The 22,299-nt window shown below is 47.9% G+C and overlaps 1 protein-coding gene and 1 long non-coding RNA gene across 5 annotated transcripts in view; one reads left to right on the top strand and one right to left on the bottom strand.

Annotated features, from left to right (window-relative positions):
• The window catches only part of LOC135056487 (uncharacterized), a 173,694-nt gene extending 165,154 nt beyond the window's left edge, over nt 1–8,540 (top strand). Inside the window, exon 3 of the long non-coding RNA XR_010243986.1 lies at nt 8,231–8,540. This is a non-coding gene — a long non-coding RNA (uncharacterized LOC135056487). The remainder of the gene's footprint in view (nt 1–8,230) is intronic.
• The window catches only part of PRKG1 (protein kinase cGMP-dependent 1), a 1,872,748-nt gene that overhangs the window by 1,607,235 nt on the left and 243,214 nt on the right, over nt 1–22,299 (bottom strand). The window lies entirely within an intron of this gene.

Below are 22,299 nucleotides of genomic sequence, written 5' to 3'. Positions count from 1 at the left end.
TCTTAGTAGGATCCAATCAGGATCCCGGCATTTGGGATCCTGGCAGTAGGAATACTGACACTGCTTGGAATTCCCACATCAGGACCCCGATATTGATCATAATGCCGGCACCAGGATCCCGAACAAAGGTCTGCCGGCACTTCTGAGAGTTAAGCCACAGGGAGGTCAGGTTTAGGCTGCAGGGGGGAGGTTAGGCTGTGAGGGAGGTAGGGTTAAGTTTAGGCTGCATGCAGGAGGGGTTAGGCACCACCAGGGAGTGTTAGGGTTAGGCTGCCGGGGGAAGGGTTAGGGTCAGGCAGGTTAGGAGTAGCATACTTATCTAGTAGGTGTCGGGATCCTGAGCATCGGGATGCCACTGTCGGCATTCTGACTGCCGGCATCCCAAGTGCTGGGATCCCGATACCATCCTGATACCCCATGCAAAATATGTCACCATTCGCTATTGCTCCATTATTTTGGAAAAGCGCCTGTCCTGCAATCTCTAACAGTCACACAGCAGCAGCAGCAGCAGCCATAGCTTACAGTGCCAGGCAGTGTTACTGAGCATGCAAAAGCATAGGTCATGTGTGCACACAGCGAAGGACGGATTAGGTGGAGGGATCCAAGATATTTCTTTGTGCTCCGGATCTCCTTCCAATAGAAAGGAGAAGGGCTCAGCGAGCTACCGTCATCTGAAGTTACAGAATTCCCACCTTGATGAATAGGTCCCTCAGTAAAGAGAAACATTCTATTTTTTTTTCTTCTATTTTCCTATTGTTACTATGAACAAATTCTATGGTTGATGTTTAGTTGGAAAGAAAAATTAGATACATTTTGTACTAAAACTATAAATTTCTGCAAAAGTACCAAACACGCCCTTCCCAAAAGATCCTACTGTATACCATCTGGCCTGCGAGAACATGTATTTTTAAACGGTCTGGTAATTCATGCGTTACACCCGATGTAGTCTCAAGCTTGTAGCTTTTAGTTTAGGGAATTGTGGAGTCTGCTAAAAGCTATAATTGTTATTTTATTTTGTTAGTTTAAAATTGTAACGTGCCTGGGGGGCGTGGCTTCGACGGACATGGAGTAGCACACAGACTGTGTGTCTCTCCAGCTATTAAACTCCTGCACCAATATCCTGTGTCCCCCCCTGGGCCTGCAATCCACCCCAATATCAGCATTATAGTGTAGGGGTACCCCTGGCCCGCTTGGAGACTTGCCAGCAAACTACCCTCTGAATTAGAGTGACTGCGGTGTGCGGGGGGCCCCGGGCCTGCTACTACACGTGGGTAGCTGACATCCTGCTGCCCGCACAGAGACCTGCACCCGCCTCCCGTCTTCCCTACTGAGACCTGCTGTCACCTCCACCGGGCTCCCGTCCTGGGCACTGATTGCCGGGTCCGCGGCTTCCTGCTGCCGCCACAGAGACCTGCATCCGGCTCCCGTCATCCCGCACCGAGACCTGCTCCCGTCCTCGCCGGGTCCGCGGCTTCCCCTCTGTGGCGCCTCTCCTGCTGTGCTCCGGCGGGCGAACTCTCCCCCGGCCGCTGCAGCACCACGTGACCCGCCGCCGCTCTCTCTCCCTGCTCGCTCCGGCGGCCCCGGCTTGTGCCCTCCGGCTCCTGCACTGTGCTCTGCCGCTGGGGAGGAGGTACACGGCACGGCTGAATTTATAAGTGCCTGTGCCCTCCCCATAATACTAATACTGATGCCTAGTTGAGCTTTGCTCCATCAGGATAGGGAGCAGTGCAGTTAACCCCTGCAGATCCTGTAACACCCTGTAACACGCTGGTCAACCCCAGCCTCCCAGCACACACTTCCCTTCAATTTATTGTGCCTCATATGCTGAGAGGGAAGGAAAGATTTCTATATATCCTCCCGCAAATATTTATTCTGTGCTAACTGAGGCTCCCGGTATTATACACGGTCACTGAACAGTTCTGGTATACTATACTTACCCGTAAGCAGCGACTGGATAATTCTGATATACTACATTCAGTTATTCCTTGGCCGTCCCTGGACAGTTCTTGATATACTATTTCATATATTCTTGCCTCCTGCTGCCCGATCGGCCATAATGGTCAAGCCGCATCAGTCTGCCGCGGCCGCGGCGAAGTTAGAAAAGTATGTCAGAAATCCGCCGACGCGGTCCCAACAGGGTGGGGAGGTGCAGTCGACCTCAGCGCCGCCCTCCCCGTCGGCTGGCTCCTCATCTGCGGATGCCGCCGATGCTGCTCTGCAGAGGGTGCTGGATGCGGTCACGGCCAGTGAAGCCCGCTTGGCCGACAGGATCGGTCAGGTCCAGTCGGATTTATCCATTATACACCAGGACCTTCAGCGGGTGCGAGAGAGGGTTGGTGAGGTTGAGACGCGCACCTCCACGCTGGAAGACACTGTTACGCCTCTCGGTAGACGCACTTCTGCTCTGGAGTCCCAGATGATGGATGTACATAGAAAGATGACGGATATGGAGGGGAGATTGCGGCGAAACAATGTCCGTTTCGTCGGACTCCCGGAGAAAGAAGAGGGTGCTTCCCCTGAAAAATTTCTTGAACGCTGGCTGTTGGATGTATTTGGAGCGGAGGAGTTCACTTCACATTTCGCAGTGGAACGCGCCCATAGGGTCCCGATGCGCCCATTACCTCCAGGGGCACCTCCCCGTACATTTATTGCCAAGCTCCTCCACTACCGGGATAGAGATGTGATTCTGAGACTGGCCCGCACCAAGGGTCCCCTTAAGTGGAAAGGTTCCCCAGTGTCAGTCTTTCCGGATTTTGCTGTCGATGTCCAGAAGGATAGAGCGCAGTTTGTCCCTGTGAAACGCAGGCTGCGTGAATTGAATATCCCCTATGCCATGCTCTTTCCGTCTAAACTGCGGGTGGTCTCGGATGGGGAAACAAAATTCTTCACGACCCCTCGCGAAGCATCAATGTGGCTGGACGGACGCTTTCCGGCACGGCGAGCGCTTGCTGCTGATTGAACTTATGTGTTTGATTTCCCTACTTGCAAGTATACTGCTTAGTTTATGCTCGATATGTTATTGTTATGTTGTCTTGGGAGGGATGTATAGTTGTTTGTGGTTATGTTCCGTATGATTCCCTGCAAGATGTCAGTTTGGCTGGAGGGACACTTTTCAAATGGGGGAGCAATGGCTGCTGATTGCACTCCTGTCTCGGATTTCTCAGCTAAGTCAGTGCGCCACTGTTTGTAATGTGCTGCTATGTGATTTACGGAGGGCTATCTGCGGCCCTTACGGGCCTTTACTGGGAGGGGGTGGCTTTGTGGACGGGCGATTGGTGGAGGTTGCCTTTATGCTTATTTTGGGCCTTATGATCTCGGTGGTTGTTCTGCCATACAGTCCTCAAGGGGTTAACGGGTGCTCAGTTGGGGTGGGGGTAAAGGTCTAGGGGGGGATTGGTTTTGTTTTGAGTTTAGCTGGGGGATTTTCCTGTCTTATGGTCATTAAATTCTTGGCCCCCTTAGTGGATATAGGAATTTGACCTTAGTTGGTACTGGTGGAGTATGTTATTGGGCTCTCCGCCATAGTTGGGATTGTTAGCCCTTAGGGTGTTTTGTTGTTAGGGAATCAGGTATGCCGCTAGTTTTAGGTGGTATACGGGGTGGGGATGGGGGTTATTTTAGATTGTTAACATTCAGGTGTTCTTATTTTTTGCTGTGCAATGTGCTTATTTCCGCTGTGTTTATGTTGCAGCTGACTGCAGGCGTATCCTCTTTGGTATTCACTGGCGGTGGCTGGCCGCGGGTGCTATGCGAAATCACAACAATGCCCTGTTATGGCGTCGGTTAAGTTTCTGTCGTGGAATGTGCGGGGGATCAATGACAAGGTTAAGCGCTCCTTGATCCTTAGACAGATTAAATCTTATGCGTCGGATATTGTTTGCTTGATGGAAACCCACCTACTGGGTACTAAGATTATGTCCCTTAAAAAACCATGGGTGGGATGGGCTTACCATTCTATGCATACAGCTGCGTCCCGGGGAGTGTCGATTCTAATTAGGAAATCTGTTCCCTTTGTGCTTGACTCTGTGCAAACGGATCAATGGGGTAGATATGTATTTCTTAAGTGCAGAATTAACTCCGTCCCCTTGTTATTGCTGGCTGTGTATGTACCCCCTCCATACTCGCACGATGTCCTTAAAAAGGCATCTGTCTTTATGGCTGCTTCCCCTGACATACCCGTTATCTGTATGGGGGACTTTAACAATGTTTTAAATCATGAGTTGGATAGGTTGTCCAGGGTGTCCTCCAACCCGCGACCCGGGAACTCCCCGTTTGCAGACACTGTGTCAGAGTTGGGTCTGATAGACCCATGGAGATTGAAGAATCCTGATTTGAGGCAATACTCATGTTTTTCACGCTCTCATTCTTCCTTCTCTAGGATAGATTTAGCTCTTCTGTCCCGGGAGCTTTTGCCCAAAGTTCAGAATGTAAGATATGAAACTAGGGGTATCTCGGATCACTCCCCTATATCGTTACATATTGACTTAAACTGTCAGCGAGGCCAAGCAGTGTGGAAATTTAATCCCTTTTGGCTGACGCATATGGGCGAGGGATCTGATTTGGAGGCTAGCTGGCTAGAATTCTTTGTCATGCATGATGACACCTCGGATGTGTCTCTGCTATGGGACACTTTCAAGGCTTTCTTGAGAGGTACATTGATCAAACGGGTGGGGAGTCTTAAATCCTCCTTTAGAAAACACGAGTCTGAATTGGAGGCTCGGGTGGCCGCTTCAGAAGTGACGTACGTGCGTGATGGCACGGATGCTTCTAAGCTGGTGTGGCTTCATGCGCAGGGTGAATGGAATGATTATCTGTGGGGGAAAACTCAGCACAGACTTCTCTTCTCCTCGCATGTCCAGTATGCTACGGGCGATAGACCAGGTTCTTATTTGGCCAATCTTGCAAGGGGTGACCGTTCCTCTCATACTGTAGTGGAGATTTTGGACTCGGCTGGGTCGGTGCTGGATCGCACCCCCCAGATCGTGGCGGAATTTGTCTCATATTATCAGGCATTATATAGTTCTCAGTTGACCTGTTCCCCACTGGAGCTATGTGAATACTTGGATGGGGTCCATTTGCCCTCCATCTCCAGTGAGGCCAGGGCCCTTCTAGATGCTCCTTTGTCAGTGGAGGAGATTGAGACTGCGATCTCTGCCTCCCCCGATGGTAAGGCCCCTGGCCTTGATGGCATCCCGTCAGAACTGTATAAGAAATATATAAAATTCTTTGCCCCTCGGTTGCTTGAGTTGTTCAGTGAAATTCTTGCCCAAAGTGCGCTTCCCCCGTCTATGGCGGAGGCATTGATTATAGTGATTCCCAAGCCGGATAAAGACCCCAGGAGGGTTGAATCCTATCGTCCTATTTCCCTGTTGCCCACGGATATTAAAATCCTGGCCAAGGTTCTGGCTTCCAGACTTGGCCGGGTTGTCTCCCAAATTATCCACCCGGACCAAACGGGCTTCATGCCTGGCAAGTCTACTGCTGTGAACTTGAGGCGCCTGTTTACTCATTTTCAGGCTTCTCGGGAGGAGGACTGCTCTGCCGTTATAGCCTCCTTAGATGCCGCAAAGGCCTTTGATTCGGTGGAGTGGGCCTTCCTCTGGGAGGCTATGAGTAGGTTTGGTGTGGGCCCCAACTTTATCAAGTATGTTAAATTGTTATATTTTCAGCCCATGGCCAGAGTCTCGGTGAACGGGTTTGTCTCGGACTCCTTCCCCCTATTCAGGGGAACGAGGCAGGGCTGCCCTTTGTCCCCGACTCTGTTTGCTATCGCTATTGAGCCACTGGCGTGTTTGATTAGGGCAGCTCAAGATATTGAGGGTATTAGGGTTGGCGCAAGGGAAGACAGGATAGCGTTATACGCTGATGACCTGTTGCTCTTTGTGGACGATTCTGTTTCCTCCTTACCTAAACTTCTTGACTTGATAACTGACTATGGACGTTTCTCCGGGCTCAAAATTAACTGGGATAAATCCACCATTACTCCACTTAGAGGCCCGGTTTCGGAGGCCCCGGTGATTCCAACCCCCCTTAAATGGGTAGACTCCTTCAAATACCTGGGGATATGGGTATCGAATAACCCTTGTACCTATGTTTCCCTTAATGTCATGCCGCTGATAGGGTATCTCCGCTCGAAGGTTAGGGTTTGGGGGTCTCTGCCCCTGACTGTTACTGGCAGGGTCAGTTTGGTAAAGATGGTATACTTGCCCAAACTCCTTTACGTTCTCCAGCAATCCCCTATATATATTAACCTGAAGACATTTCGACAGATTGACGGTTTGCTTTCCTCTTTGATATGGGCCAGCAGGAGAGCAAGGCTGAGACTAGACGTTCTGTCCAGGCCGAAAGTGTTGGGAGGCTTAGCTCTCCCTTTATTTCGATTTTACTACTATGCCGCACAGTTGGCACATATATGGGAGTGGGTGAACGCCACGGATGCTCTCACTTTGCACTCCCAATTGCTTCTCCAGATATACCCTGCCGGCTCTCCATTACAGATGCTTCTTTGTGGGAACCCTAACTTGTCCAAGATCCCTATAATAAGACAGGCCGTCCTCATATGGAAAAAGGTACATGTTATCCTACTAGGCCAGGGTATTGACCCAGATACCCCTCTGGACAATGCCCTCGGCTTCCCAGAATTGGCTTCGCTGCGGACTGGGGCGGTGTGGGGGAGGTGGGGTGTGACGTCCCTGGGCCACTTATATAATGATGGTATACTGAGGTCCTTCCTGCAGCTTCAACAGGAGTACAGTGTGCCCTCTTCTCATTTCTACCGATACCTGCAGCTGAGACACGCGCTTAACGCACAATTTCCCGAAACTCCTCCAATGATTGCCGACTCCCCGGTCAAGTCTCTCCTGCGGTCCCTGGGAAGCGGACATCTGGTGTCCAACATTTATGCAAGCATGCTCCGCTCTCACTATTCTGACCCGTTGTCCCTTCTCAGAAACAAGTGGGAGTCTGACTTGGGTGCCATCTCTGATGAGATCTGGGAGGGTGCTTTATGTTCTCCACGATTATCCACTACCACCACTAGATATCAGCAAATTCAACTGTTTATAATACACAGAGTATATATGACGCCGGTGCGCTTGAGACATGTAGGGGGTACCCACTCCTCCAGATGTCCTAGGTGCGATAGTCTGAATGCAGACTTCTGGCACATTCTCTGGCAGTGTCCCAAGATAGCCGTATTCTGGACGGGTGTTACTGACGCCCTGGTGTCAACGGGTATTCCCTCGTCTGTGTGCTCCCCGACGACATGTGTGTTATCTGCTGTGGAGGAGGATGCCCTGGACCCCCCTGCCAAACGATATGTAATTAATCTGTGCGGCCTGGCCAAGGTGTGTATCGCTAGGCTTTGGCTAGCCAGAGATGCACCCACACTGCGATCATGGGTCTCTCTTGTAAACGATACGGCCTCTCACGAGAAATATGTATACCTAGCTAGAAAAGCGGAGAAAAAATATCAGGACCTGTGGGGTCGATGGCTTGAGTCCCCGCTTTCTGGAACCCGAGGTGTTTAGATATGCTGCAAGGGATTAGAGTGGGTGTGTGACTTTTAATCTGCACTGGGTACACTGCCTCTTTTCTCTATGTTATCCCCTGCGCCCGCGGTCAGCCATTCCCGTTCCCGTTCCCCTGCCATTGCTTTAGCTCTGAAATCAGCTCAAATTTATGATGTGCTGCCATAGATATCCATATACAGCTTTCATTGATTTATATGCGCCTTGTTAGCATGCAATACTGATTCTAAAGTACAACCTATGTTTCGGAAGTTAGGCCTGCACCGGTGTTCTATGATAACTATGATAATTGGTCCCTAGTGGACAGGAGAATCTGCGTATTCCCTGGGCTGGGGATCTACTGTGGGTTGTGCTGTTGTTTTTTTTGTGTTTTTTGTTTTGTTTTGTTTTGTAATGTGTTTAATGTTAATCTGAAAACTAATAAAAAAAGTACTGAATTTAAAAAAAAATTGTAACGTGCCTGTTGATAGTGTTGTAAATGAGATTTGAAAGTGTTTCATGTCAGGGTTCATTTACTAGAAATGTGGCCTATTTATGCACTCAGAAGAATATATTACCACATGCAGCTAGCTGTTAAAACAACAATTCCTTTACATGAGAACAACAAAGCTCCCTACTTAGGGAAGATTCAGAGACATAATGTAGGAATAGAATTGAAAAAGCAGAGTTAATCATCATCCCCCTTGTTTCATCACCAGCTGTTCCAGTAACCAAGACCCATGCAAGTACAGACCAATGCAAGCAGAGAGCCACAGAAGCACAGACCCACGCAAGCAGAGGAAGCTATCCTATATAATAAAAGGCTAAGGCTGCTCCTCACCTCTTTTATGTGCACTGCCAGCCTCTAGAGGCCGCCCCATGGACCAAATGAGCTGTCACACCTGAAAGTGAAAGTGATACTGCAGAGAGATTTTTCAGCCTACTAAACTGCTGCTGCTAATATTAATAATACTGATCTGATTGTTTCACACTTGCTGCATACAGAAAGAGGGGCCAGGGAAAGAGCGAGTGGGGGTAAGGGCAGATAGGGACTGGGTGGGAGAGTGGGGTAGGGGCAGATAGGGTCTGGGGGAGAGAGGGTGGGAGGTTTGGGACAGTTATGGACTGGTGAGAGAGAGGGGCTAGAGGCAGATAGGGAATGGGGGAGCGAGAGGGGTAGATAGGGACTGGGATGTAAATTGTTTCAATATGGTCACCTCTGTGGAGCCGCTGGCGGCCACTGGAGGGCACCCGATGAAACTTCATTCGGTACACAAACACACATACCATGTGTACACTGCACCCCCAACATATACTGCCCCTGTATACACACTGCACCATCATACCCATCCATATAGTGCCCCCTATATACAGAGCACCCCCCTCCTCCATATACTGCTTCCACCATATACTGCATACTCTACACCCTCTTCTCCATGTACTATGCTGCAACCCCAGGTTACTTGCCATCTCGGGACTTGGCAACAAGTAGCAGCAGTAACCAGCAAACAGATGCAGGAACCACCAGATGGTACCACAGCGCTCAGAGTGGAGGCATTAGAGACACATGGCCACTTACCGGTGAGGGGAGAAGGTGATCAGTCCTGCAGGAAGGGGTGAGACCGTGGGTGGGGTGAGCAGTGCGGTGACCAAGAGGGGTCAGTGCAGGGGCTGCAGATGATGTGGGGGAGGAGGAGGCAGATAACCGACTCAGCTGCTTTATATATATATTGTATGCTGGCGGAGGGATAGGGTCCTGTGCTCGCCCCTCTCACATTCCATGCAGGCCATGCCCAGACTTCTCTGGCCAGCTGCTGGTGGCTACTGGTGTCCTCTACCCCCAGATTGTCCGGGAGCTGTACGGGGACTGGTGAGCTTGCACGTTTCAGTACTGGTGTATATAGTGCAGCATACAGTACTATTTTTTTGGGAAAAATCGGTTCAGGAACTACGAGTCTGGGGGTGGAGCTATTAAAAAAATTATAGACATATTTTAGAAACGGAGGCACTCAAAATGGACCTTAAAGTAAAATGTATCTTACGGAAAATACAGTTTGGCCCAGGTCAGGTTCAGGAACCCAGTTCCTGATTATGTCATATTTAATTAGAGGTTCAGGAGTTCCTACTTAAAAACACCACTGGCAGCATTATTATAGTCTGACATGCAGCATCTATATATATTATATATATATATATATATATATATATTGTGACAAGAACACTGGGATAGTGTTTGAGGGCAGGTATATTTGTCCCAGGTTCTTGTCTTACATGTTTTAGAAAATGTTAACTTCTAGGAAAAATGCTTTTTGTTTTGTCTGAACCTTTTCAGTTTGCTGTAAAAGCTGGGTAAAGGCTCTGAGAGAGAGATAAGGCGAGTTCTAGACATTGGGCCCAGTTCGGGTCTTTGGCCTCACAGAGGGCTAATCAGGGTTTCAGCTGTGTAAGAGTGTTATAGTGCTTCTAACCTGATTAGTATGGGCAGACTGCCTGGGAAGGCTGCAGGATCTGTGTGTGAGAGACACGCTTTCTGATGCAAGTAAGCTATACAGTATGTACTGACGAACTCTGTGTTTTGTTTAGTGACAGTTAGGAATATCTTATGTTTAGTTAGTGCCGGACAGGCAAGGTATTTTTATTTTGGGGTTTGTTTTATTTTCTGTTTCAATAAAACTGGCCGGGGTCAGTTGTACCAGAAACTGGACTTGTGTTGTTCCTCAGCTGCTGCGTGCGGCCATATTCCCCAGGAAAAGGCGCCTTGCACCCCTACAGTGTTACAACTTGGTGGAGAATGCGAGCACACCGTTCTGCGCATAAGTGAAAGCAGCAGCTTTGTGAGGCCTGCAGAAAACGGTGGTTTATGCAGATACAGCCCAGTGTGAAGTTACTGAGACTCACCCCTGAGGGTTTAATATATGTCTTGGGTGAAAGCAGCTACAAAGCCGCCTGAAAAATCTGTCGACATGGAGGATCTGTTTAAAGCCTTGCTGCAAGCTACAGCGGCTCAGCAGGAGGCCAACCGACAGCAGCAGGTGGCAATGGAGGAAAATAGGAGACAACAGCAGGTGGCAATGGAGGAAAATAGGAGACAACAGCAGGTGGCAATGGAGGAAAATTGGAGACTACAGCAGGAGGCCAACAGACAGCAGCAGGTGGCAATGGAGGAAAATATAAGACAGCAGCAGGTGGCAATGGAGGAAAATAAGAGACAACAGCAGGCAGTTGTTGATGAACTTTACAGGCAACAGCGTCAGGATAGAGAGGCCTTAGCAGAAGTGGTGCAGAGACTTGCAGCTCGGGTTGGAGATGTGGCCGTCAGTGCTCCAACCAGCTCTAGTTCTATACGGGCCAGTCACTTCCTGCAGAAAATGACAGAGGCTGATGATGTGGAGGCCTATCTGACCACGTTTGAAAGGACTGCCGAGCGTGAGAACTGGCCGAAAGCACAGTGGGCCAGTCTGCTGGCACCTTTCCTGTCAGGTGAGCCCCAAAAAGCTTACTTTGATTTAAGCCCTGCTGAGGCTCGGGACTATGATAAACTAAAGACTGAGATCCTGACCCGCCTGGGAGTCACGCTGTCAGTACGAGCACAACGGGTGCACCGTTGGCTGTACGCCATGGAGAAGCCTCCGCGCTCCCAGATGCACGACCTTATTCAGCTAACAAAAAAATGGCTACAGCCAGAGACATTAACTGGTCCCCAGATGGTGGAAAGAGTCGTCATGGACCGCTACTTGAGATCTTTGCCCATGGTCCTGCGCAAGTGGGTGAGCCATGGAAACCCGGGTACTGCTGACCAATTAGTGGACATGGTAGAGAGGTATTTGGCAGCAGAGGAACTACTGATGACCACCCAGCAACCCATAGATCCTCGACAGCGCCCTTCAGTAAAGACTGGTAAGACTGTTCCGTGGGAAAACGTTGCTGGGCGGTTAAGAGAACGCAAGGCTGGAGAGACTGTAAACACTGGCCCTGGAGACAGGCCAATGGGGCTAGAACGGTCTATGCTGCCCAAACGGGTTGATAATCGTGTGGTTAAATGTTTTAGGTGTGGTATGCCAGGTCATGTTATTGCCAATTGCCCAGTCACGCAAGAACCCATGCAATGTGATGCTGCCTTTGAATGTCGCAGAATGTCTTTCTTTGCTAGGTTAGCCTGTACTGTGGTACCTTCACCTGAGCTGGAAAAACAAATGTGTGATGTGTTCTTAGAGGGTAACCGGGTAGAGGCCTTGCTAGATTCAGGAAGTTTAGTTACCCTTGTGAAAGCTGGGTTAGTGAACCCCTTAAAGGTCCAGCAAATACCTATTGGGGTAACTTGCATACATGGGGATACCCAACATTATGCCACTGCTGAGGTGAATATAGAAACTTGTTGTGGGTCAGCAATGGTTAAAGTGGGACTGGTCCCTACCTTGGTGCATGAGGCCATAATAGGGAGGGATTTTCCTCATTTTTGGAAACTGTGGGAATCACGGTTATCAACAGATGTGAGAAGTAAAAAGCCAGTTGATAATACCGGTGATTTTATGGATGTACGTGGGTCTTCGGAACTTTCTGGCCCTTTGCCTTTTGCTAGTTTGGCTGGGGAAGTGACAGATGGGGAGTCCAGTGAGGACCCTCTTGCCGGGAACAGAGACATAGTAGTTAGAACTGAAAGCGTGCCTGACCTGGAGGTAAAGAAGGATCTGTTTGCGTCTGAACAGTTAAAGGATCCTACCTTAATAAAGGCTAGAGAGAATGTTAAGATTGTTAATGGGGAACCTGTGGTACCAGGTGACAGGGTTACGTATCCCCACATGGCCATCTGTAATGAGCTCTTGTACCACATTGTCAAAAGGGGTGAGGATGTGGTGGAACAGCTGGTAGTTCCCCAGCCTTATCGGAGAACGGTACTAGATTTAGCTCATAGTCACGTTACCGCAGGACATTTAGGGGCAGAAAAAACCACTGAAAGAGTTTTACAAAGGTTCTTTTGGCCAGGGGTTTATAAAGAAGTGTCTGAATATTGTTCTTCCTGTCCTGAATGCCAGTATCATGCCCCTAGACCCCATTTCAGGAGCCCACTAGTTCCCATGCCTATTATAGAGGTCCCGTTTGACAGAATAGCCATGGATCTCGTGGGGCCCTTGTTAAAGTCTGCTCGGGGCCATCAGTATATCCTGGTAATTATGGACTATGCCACTCGATATCCTGAGGCTGTCCCTTTACGCACTATCACAACCAAGGCGATAGCTAGGGAGCTGGTGCAGGTATTTAGTAGAGTGGGAATACCAAAAGAAATTTTGACTGACCAAGGTACTCCATTTATGTCAAGGATCATGAAAGAGTTGTGCAAGTTATTTAAGGTCACTCACCTCAGGACGTCCATCTACCATCCCCAAACTGACGGGTTGGTGGAAAGGTTTAATAAAACATTAAAAAGTATGTTAAAAAAGGTTGTTGAGAGAGATGGGAAAAACTGGGATTGTTTGTTGCCCTACTTGTTAATGGCCATCAGAGAAGTTCCTCAGTCCTCTACGGGGTTTTCTCCATTTGATTTGTTGTATGGTAGACACCCCAGAGGGCTGTTGGATATTGCCAAAGAGACGTGGGAAGGACAGCCCACTCCTTATAGAAGCGTTATTGAGCATGTAACACAAATGCAGGATAGGATTGCAGCCGTGGTACCTGTTGTCAGAGAGCACATGGAACAGGCCCAAAGTGCTCAACAGAGGGTCTATAACCGGAGTGCCAAGATACGGGAATTTGCTCCTGGCGATAGAGTTCTTGTTTTGGTACCCACTGTGGAAAGCAAATTCCTAGCTAAATGGCAGGGTCCATTTGAGATTAGGGAAAAAGTGAATGAGGTTAATTACAAAGTATACCAGCCGGGAAAGAGAAAACCCGAACAGATCTACCATGTTAACTTAATCAAACCCTGGAAAGATAGGTTGTCTCTGTCAGCGGAGCCTTGCCCTTCGGTGTCTTCACCCCGGTTGCTTCCCGCAGTGAAGGTGTCAGAGACATTATCAGCTGATCAGAACAATCAGGTTAAAGAATTTCTCATCCAAAATAGGGAGGTATTTTCAGAGCTGCCTGGCCGAACGACCATAATAAAACATGACATTGTCACAGAACCAGGGGTCAGGGTTCATTTAAAGCCATATAGGATTCCTGAAGCTCAGCGAGAAGCTATTTCTAAGGAAGTTAAAACCATGTTAGAACTGGGAGTCATAGAGGAGTCTAACAGTGAGTGGTCCAGTCCCATAGTGCTCATCCCGAAGCCCGACGGTAGCATACGCTTCTGTAATGACTTTCGTAAGTTAAATGAGGTGTCCAAGTTTGACGCATACCCCATGCCCCGTGTGGATGAGCTTGTAGAAAGGCTGGGAACAGCCAGGTTTCTCACCACATTGGACCTGACCAAAGGTTACTGGCAAATACCTTTATCTGATAGCGCCAAAGAAAAAACAGCCTTTTCGGTTCCGGAGGGGCTGTACCAGTATAAGATGTTACCCTTTGGGTTGCATGGGGCTCCAGCAACCTTTCAACGGGCGATGGATAAAATTTTGAGGCCCCATAGAAAATATGCAGCTGCCTATTTGGATGATGTGGTAATTCACAGTACAGACTGGGGGTCCCATTTGGTTAAAGTACAAGCAGTACTGGACTCAATCAGAGAGGCAGGGTTAACTGCTAACCCAAAGAAGTGCTGCCTCGCAATGGAGGAGGTCAAATACTTGGGCTTCACCATAGGCAGAGGTCTGATTAGGCCCCAATTGAATAAAGTTGATGCTATTCAAAACTGGCCTCGTCCAGTGAATAAAAAACAGGTAAGGGCTTTTTTGGGAATTACTGGGTACTATAGACGGTTTATTCCTAATTTTGCGACCACAGCGGTGCCGTTGTCAGACCTTACCAAAGGGAAGCAGTCAAATGTGGTGAAATGGAACCCTGATGCAGAAAAGGCGTTCCAAGCGTTAAAAGTGGCTTTGTGTTCACAACCGGTGTTGATAACACCAGATTTTTCAAAAGAATGTGTGGTACAGACAGATGCCTCAGAGGTAGGGATAGGTGCTGTGCTGTCCCAAACCAGAGATGGGGACGAACACCCTATCATTTATTTGAGTAGGAAACTCAATGAGCATGAAAAAAGGTATGCCATTGTGGAAAAGGAGGCTTTGGCCATTAAGTGGGCACTAGATACCTTGAGATATTACCTCTTGGGTAGACAATTCAGACTAGTGACAGACCATGCCCCTTTAAAATGGATGTATGTAAATAGAGGCAAGAATGCTCGTGTAACTAGATGGTTTCTAGCGTTGCAGGACTTTAAGTTTACTGTCGAACATAGACCGGGAACACAATTGACCAACGCAGATGCATTGTCTCGCATCTTCTGTTTGGGGGCTACAAGTGTTCCGGCCCCTAGGTCGAAACAGGGGAGGGGGATATGTGACAAGAACACTGGGATAGTGTTTGAGGGCAGGTATATTTGTCCCAGGTTCTTGTCTTACATGTTTTAGAAAATGTTAACTTCTAGGAAAAATGCTTTTTGTTTTGTCTGAACCTTTTCAGTTTGCTGTAAAAGCTGGGTAAAGGCTCTGAGAGAGAGATAAGGCGAGTTCTAGACATTGGGCCCAGTTCGGGTCTTTGGCCTCACAGAGGGCTAATCAGGGTTTCAGCTGTGTAAGAGTGTTATAGTGCTTCTAACCTGATTAGTATGGGCAGACTGCCTGGGAAGGCTGCAGGATCTGTGTGTGAGAGACACGCTTTCTGATGCAAGTAAGCTATACAGTATGTACTGACGAACTCTGTGTTTTGTTTAGTGACAGTTAGGAATATCTTATGTTTAGTTAGTGCCGGACAGGCAAGGTATTTTTATTTTGGGGTTTGTTTTATTTTCTGTTTCAATAAAACTGGCCGGGGTCAGTTGTACCAGAAACTGGACTTGTGTTGTTCCTCAGCTGCTGCGTGCGGCCATATTCCCCAGGAAAAGGCGCCTTGCACCCCTACAGTGTTACAATATATATATATATATATATAACACACACACACACACACACACACACACACACCATGAAAGAGCCCCGGCTCCCAGCAGCAGGACATCCAGAAACCCAGCAGCTCCTGTGTGAGTAGCGACCCCCCTCCACACCCTATAATCTGGCCCTGGTGTCTGCCATTTTGATGGTCTTTTACTAGTTTATCAAAATTGTTCTGTCCCTTATCTTGCTGTCAGACCTCCAAAGCAAAATTTGGGACCCATAAAATGCACACTTGTCATGCAGGCTGCAGGGGCGGGTGCAGTGGAGCGGGGACGAGATATGGAGATGAAGCTAGGACCTGCTCCTGCACAAGCTGCCTGTGAACACATTTGGGGGCTGTATGACATCTCAGGATGGTGTACAGCAATACTCACAAGATCCGAAATAAATGCTTTTTTAGAACTTGAAGAATTACATAATTGTACGTCCTCATACTAAACTATGGGCACTGTAAAAAATATTGTGGGATAATTGTAACCAGGAGATATCAGTGATTTCTCCTGGGTTACATACTTTAATGAATGGTTTGTTACATAAAGATTACAAATTAGCATTATAACTACTGTATGTAAACAAAACGTCAGCGATAATGAATAGGCCCTATGAGGTAGACTGGAGATCTATGGCGGAGAGGTGGTGCTGAGAGCTTTGTAACTATACAGTACAGTGCACTGCACATGCAGATCCCTCTCCCTGACCAATACTGTAGCCCTGTCCTTCACACATGATTTCCAGTCCCACTGGCACATGCACAGCTAACAGATATGTTTGTTCTTCTCATACATAATTACTCTTAAGTGTGTGTGTGTGTGTGTGTGTGTGTGTGTGTGTGTGTGTGTGTGTGTGTGTATATACATGTGTGTGTATATATATATATATTTATTCATTTGTTGGAAACAGTGGTGGACTTATCCCTACCAGTTGATGGGACACTTTACTTAGTTAACAGAATTAATTCTCAAGTCTCAGAGCAATTATCAGTAGAAAGCAATTAATTAAAGCATCTGTTCAGTAATCATTACATGGTTCATTTATTGGTAGGACTAATATGTGACACATTGGCCTCAATCCATCTGTGTTAGAAATAGTTTTAATACCTAGATTAAGGTCTTTGGGTCTCTATTTTTTATCACACTACATTTGCTAAAGAGCTCTGCAGTGCTTTCATGGATGCTATCACTTATGATGTCAGCTATACAAAAGACATTTTATATCATTCTAAAGAGGCCAATTTTCATGCAAAGAGAATTTTGTTTAATAATCTCTACAAACTAAAACATAAAAGGCAGCAAAAGCAGTGTTACTGTAAGAAATCTCACTCAGGGACCAAAGCAGCTAAAATGTTGGCAATTAACAAAGAGACCTGCTCATTAGCTGGTAACAATATTTACGGGTTGGGTTTGATTTGCCCAGGGACTTATTAAGGGTCCCAGCCGCCCTAGTTTAAAACAGAAGTGGCTGCGCCCCCCCCTTCCCCACCATCATTTTTTTATGGCTCATACTCAGCTAAATATCTGTAATTATGTGTCAAAATTTACCACAGATTCAATTAGTCAGCTGGAGACGCAGAGGCCACCGATCTGCTCTTCCAGCAATCCTGCTCACAAACACTCGATCCCTCACAAACAAGATGGATGAGCTATCCGTGCTCATAAGCAACGCAAGGTCGGGCACTGCTGGGTCATCCATCCAATGCTTCACTGAGACGTGGCTGGACAACCTAATTGCTGACTCCACGCTGTCACTGCCGGGTTACAGCCTCTTCAGGGCCAACCCCGATAAGGACCTCACCGGAAAAACCAGAGGCATCTGCTTCTACATAAACGAAGGGTGGTGCTCCAACATTACGATCCTAAGTATATCAAACAGCCCGCAATTGCAGACGCGCATCATTAACTGCAACCCGTTCTACTCCTCCTGGGAATTTGCCTCAAGAGTACTGGTGGGGGTGTATATTCCCCCCCATCCCCAAAGTAAGCGCAAATGATGTCCTGCAGCAGCTTGCCACCAGGATAACAGATACAGTACTCAAATATTCAGACTCAATGCTTATAGTACTGGGAGACTTCAAAAATGCCAACCTGAGCCAGAAGCTACCCAAGTACAATCAGCAAGTCAAGTGCCATACCAGGGAGGGGCAAACCCTGGACCACTGCTATACCTCCATCAAGACAGCTTAACAGTCCATCCTCCACGCAGCCCTAGGCCTCTCTGACCACTGCATAGTCCACCTGCTCCCCACATACATCCAGAAGCTGAGGACAGAAAAGCCCTTGGTCAGGTCCGTCAAACGCTGGACAAGCGAAGCAAAGCTGAAGCTTCAGGCCTGTTTTGATTCCACAGATTGGATGTTTTTTTAAACTTCTGCTATCGACCTGGATGAACTGGCTGATGTAGTGATATCCTACATCAGCTTCTGCGAGGACACGTGTGTGCCAACAAAAATAGTCCCGGACCTTCAATAACAACAAGCCTTGGTTCAACTCCCAGCTCAGGAAGCTTCATCGTGCCAAGGAGGAGGCATACATCAGCAGGGACAGGGCTCTGTACAAACAGGCCAGGAACTCCCTGACACGCGAAATAAGGCTGGCTAAAAACTGATTTTCCAAAAAGCTGTCAACCTTTCGGCCAACAACCCCGCGTCAGTTTGGAGAGGTATGCAAGCCATAACCAGCTACAAGAAAACCCGAAAACCCACTGTCATGCACCAGGAACTGGCAGACGAGCTGAACAACTTTTACTGCAGATTTGAGAAGGAGGCCCCCTGTCCCAGTCCTGTCCCGGGCGAAGCTGACCACCCACTCCCCTACCCTGGTCTCTACTCCCAGGCACTGCGGGTGGATCAGAAAGAGGTAGAATGTTCAGAATGGTCAAACCTAGGAAAGCCACAGGCCCCCCGGACGGAGTATCGCCATCTGCCCTAAAGGACTGTGCTGTTCAGCTCGCCTCTATCTTCTCCAAGATCTTCAACACCTCATTGGAGACGTGCAAGGTTCCCTCCAGCTTTAAATGTTCAACAATCGTCCCGGTTCCAAGGAGCGCAGCTGCAAAAGACCTAAATGACTACAGGCCGATTGCACTAACATCTGTGGCAACGGAAGTGTTTGAACGGCTGCTGCTGAACCACCTGAGAGAAGCGACTAACACCCACCTAGACCCCTTGCAGTTCACATACCGAGCAAACAGGAGTGTCAAAGACGCAGTTAACTTGGGGCTGCACTACATCCTACAGCACCTAGACCGACTGGACTCTTATGCGAGGGTCCTATTTGTCGACTTCAGTTCGGCATTCAACATAAGTATCCTGCAAGCCAAACTCCTCTCCTTAGGGTCCGAGAATCAACATGCTTCTGGATCGTCAACTTCCTGACAGCAAGGAAACAGGTGTTAAAAGCCGGGTCATTCACATCTAGTGGACGCACAATCAGCACGGGGGCCCCTCAAGGATGTGTCCTCTCCCCCCTGCTCTTCTCTCTATATACCAATGACTGCACCTCGGCCGAGCAATCAGTAAAAATTATAAAATTTGCTGATGACACCACCGTCATCGCTTAATCTAGGACGAAGACGAATCTGCACACAGACGCGAAGTGGAACGGCTAACGCAGTGGTACAGCAGGAACAACCTTGACCTAAATCCCCTCGAAAAAGGTGGACTTCAGAAGGAAACCCAATGCCATGCAACCACTCGTAATAGCCTACAACGTGGTTTCGTGGGTCGACGCCTTCAAATTCATAAGGTCAAAAATTTCCAGAGAGCTCAAATGGGGACCCAACATAAGCACTGTCGTAAAGAAGACCCAGCAGCGGAAGTTCTTTCTGAGGCAACTCGGGAAATTCAACATCCTGCAGAAGCTGCTGCTCATCTTCTACACAGCGATCGTAGAATCGGTCCTATGTTCCTCGATCACAGTCTGGTATGGAGCTGCCAATGAGAGTGACAGAGGGAGACTGCAAAGGGTGGTGAGGACAGCTGAAAAGATTGTTGGGGCTGACCTCCCTCCTGTCCAGGAATTATACCAGTCAAGGGTCAGGAAGCGAGCGGAGAAAATCGTTACAGATATGCAGCACCCAGGTCACAAACTGTTTGAACCGCTTCCATCAGGCAGACGCTACAGGTCCATTCCCGTGAAGCCGACCAGTTCTATTAAAAGCTTCTTCCCACTAGTTATCCTCCAGCTGAACAATATATAAAAAGTCTAACATGTATATTATGTCTAATATGTAGAGTCTATCGTACAGTTGCAATGTGCAGTATGAACTCATAAGTGTAATGTTTGTAATGTTATGCTATGTATTGGCGATGTATTGTACCGCAAAAAATTCCTAGTGTACGTGAGTACACCTGGCCAATAAAGCGGATTCTGAATTATTGTTTGCTGATACAAATTGTATTTTTTTTTATTCTATGGAAACATAGACTAATGCAGTGGTTCCCAAACTTTTTTGAATCACGGTGCCCTAGAGTATTGGAATTTTTTCCACGGCACCCCTAGGGCTAAAGATTTTTATTCAGAAATTTAGAAACAAATATTAAATTAAATTGTCTTTATATGTCATCCTTAGGTTCAATTATGTGGTGAGGGACAAGATTTGCTTCTGTTTGTCCACAAAGTTTATGACTGACAGCCACCAGCACTGGTTTTGCCTATTAAATTGACCATAATTTGAATTTGTCCTGGACCACCAATCCAAGGCACCACTGCAAGTGTCCCGCGGCACCCAAGGGTGCCACAGCACACAGTTTGAGAAGCACTGGACTAACGACAATAATACAAAATGATACATTAAATATAGTCGCCTAACTCACTGCTTACATCAACAGTTTACATCAAGCTCCTTTTTCTTGCTTTAGCAAACTTTTCGATGATACTGTATCATTAAACTTCAAGTTCTGCAGGAAGTCACTTTCAATGAATAAATAGTGCAAGAGCTGTGAGGCACCGTGATCTGCTGCTGAAAATGGCACCCTGATGACCCTCTCAGCATCCTGAAGTGGGTTGCCTACTGCACATGTCAGATTCTCTGTCGTTGCACAGCAGCATAAGAAGGACGGAGTGAGAAGGGGCCAGACACGGAATACGCTGCAGCTCAGGCAGTGCTCAGCAGCGATGATGACTGAATCAGTCATCGTTGCAATGCAGATTGTCTGCAGCAGTGAGTGGGTGAGTGGCACAGACAATTACAAAGAAAAAAACCTAAGTACTCTATCGTGCCGCCCTCCAGGACCCAGCACTCCAGACTGCAGCCTGATCAGCCTATTGGTTGATCAGGCCCTGGATTCGCTGGCAGTTGGGATGCTGGCGGTCAGAATACCGACCGTGGCATCCTGAAGATCGTAATCCTGATAGTGGTAACTACACTTATCTTACCCCCCAGGCCCCCTAACCCTAACTCTTCCTCGCCGCAGCACAAACCTAACCCTCAACCCCCCTGACGCCTAACCCTTAGTGGTGGTGGTGGTGGCTAAACCTTCCTCCCCGCAGCCTAAACCTAACCCCCCCCCCCACACAGCTTAACCCTTCTGGTGAAGTGCCCAACCCCTCCCCGCATACTAATCCTAGCCCTCGACCCCCCCCCCCCCCCCCTCCTGCTGCAGCCTAACCCTTGGCAGTGGTGCCTAAACCTAACCCTTCCTCCCCGCAGCCTTTACCTGACCTAACACATACACACCCCTGCAAACTAATCATAACCTCCGGGGAAGTGCCTAACCCCCCTTCCCCAAGGCCTAAACCTAACCTCCCCCTCGCGATTTACTTGTCCTGAGTCCCGCTGGCTTGTCGTTCGGCATCTTGGCTGTCGGGATTCCAGCACCAGGGTGGTGAACCTATTCAGGATACCGGTGTCGGCATTCCGAATAGTGACGGGATTCCGCCGTCGGGATTCTGACAGCCTGTATCCCGACAGCTGGTATCCTGACCGGATACCATATTTACTACTAGGGTACCTTTGCTTGTTGTTTCATAAGTTATTTGTATTCCTAATTAACCATTAAAATGGCAAGCTTCAGCCCCCATATGGAAATCAAAGGCACATAATCCAAAATATTTGGGGATTCTTCTTACTCAGCAGACTGTAAGCTTTTGGCAGGGGCAAATGCAAGATTTCTAAAGGGCGGTTTCCAAATGCATTCCACAATTCTCTGCACTGCAGAGCATTGGAGTCTGAGGGAGTGGTAGCAGAACTTAATACCAACCCTCAGGGCTGCCATCAGAAATTGTGGGGCACGGGACTGACAAAATAGGAAGCCCCCCCCCCCAAATAAATAAATACAGTAAAAAAAATATACATTCCAAAAAAAGAAATAAAAAATTCTATGCAGGCACGAAGCCACCCCTCAAGTCTCAAGTCTGTGTATTTAAGGTAGGAATATTTTTTTATTTTAGTTGAAACTTTTAAATTCGCCATCTGACACCTTAAGATCTCACCTCATTTTTCTTTATATATATATATATATATATATATATATATATATATATATATATATATATATATATATATATATATATATATGCGCTCCCAGTGCCAGATACAGAAATGCCCCCACAGTGCATGCCAGATATGCACCCAGTGCCAGATACATATAAGCCCCCAGTCAGTGGTGTAACTAGAAGTTTTTCTCCCCCAAGCCAAAAAATTCTTCGGCCGCCCCCCCCCGATCCCCCATCCCCCATAATTGGCACTATGAAAGGGACAAACATGCGCGCGCCGCCAAAAAGGGGGTGTGGCTTCGTTGGAATGGGCGTGACTTTGCATAA

This window comes from Pseudophryne corroboree, chromosome 3 (genome assembly GCF_028390025.1).
Source record: "Pseudophryne corroboree isolate aPseCor3 chromosome 3, aPseCor3.hap2, whole genome shotgun sequence".
Taxonomy (NCBI): domain Eukaryota; kingdom Metazoa; phylum Chordata; class Amphibia; order Anura; family Myobatrachidae; genus Pseudophryne; species Pseudophryne corroboree.
Note: the sequence above shows the minus strand (reverse complement) of the source record. Positions and strands in the feature narration are given on the sequence as shown.